This window comes from Seriola lalandi, unplaced genomic scaffold, assembly GCF_002814215.2.
Source record: "Seriola lalandi dorsalis isolate HSWRI2012SDOR001 ecotype SW California unplaced genomic scaffold, Sedor1 jcf7180002049862, whole genome shotgun sequence".
NCBI classification, from domain to species: Eukaryota; Metazoa; Chordata; class Actinopteri; order Carangiformes; family Carangidae; genus Seriola; species Seriola lalandi.
This window is the reverse complement of record NW_019520415.1, coordinates 1-1,042: the sequence shown is the minus strand read 5'-3', so window position 1 is coordinate 1,042 and position 1,042 is coordinate 1.

The following is a 1,042-nucleotide window of genomic DNA, read 5'->3' as shown; positions in this document are numbered from 1 at the left end:
TTCCTTCACTTGTTTTATTGAAGAAGTTTAAATGTGTTTGAAGTCACTTTCTGCTGCTTCACACTTTACATGTTAGTTTGTTCAGAGTTAGTACAAAGTTCCTGATGCAGCCGTTGTTCAATGAAAAAGTTCCATCATTAGTGAAAAGATGTTTCAATCTCACTGCACAGCACAAGGAATTCTTTATTTCTGCTTGAGCTCCAAAGATTTTCCTGCTCACTTGACTTTTTCTACAAAATGTCCAGTTCCTCAAAGTGAATTTCAGTGATGAGCAGGATTCTTCACGTTCACTCTGACTCTTCAAACTTACATGTTTTTAAACCTGATTTTCCTTTATGGAAAATGAGATTTCTAAAGTTGATGCTGGTAAATACAGTAAATGAATACAGTTGTTGTCTGATGACAAATGTCTTTTATATGAAATATTCATTTGAACAACAACAAACAACTTGAGGGAAATAACATAAATGTGTTAAATATTATATTTAATAATTATACAAATTTAATGATGTTAAATAATGTGAGTGTGGGTGAAATATGATTAATAGACTGACATAAATTTTCTGTGTATACAATTTATCATGTAGGATGATATATATTAAATCTATACTTGGTATATATTCCACTAATTCACAGTAAATATAATTTGTATAATGTCAAAACAGTTCATCTAATGAATGTTACCACACTTTATTAAGTCTATATTGAGTCTAAATTCATGAAATATATTAACAATAGTTTGAATATATTTGTAATTGTCATATATCATATATAAGCATGATATATAGCAGAGGAAATCTATGTGAAGGTGAATCCAGTATATGTGGGACCTTTGTGCTGTATTGATCAGTAGTTTATTGATCAGAGTCCATGTAGTTTCCAGGATCAGACTGAATGCAGTGCAGTGCTGGAAGCTGCTGTTGACTGTGTGAATGTGTCTGTGCTGCTTGTTGCTGCTGTCAAACTTCAGATGAGGCCGTAGTGAAGCCCGTGGTGAGCGTGTACCCAGCAGCACCCAGAGCCCACCCTGAGGGGAAGAGCT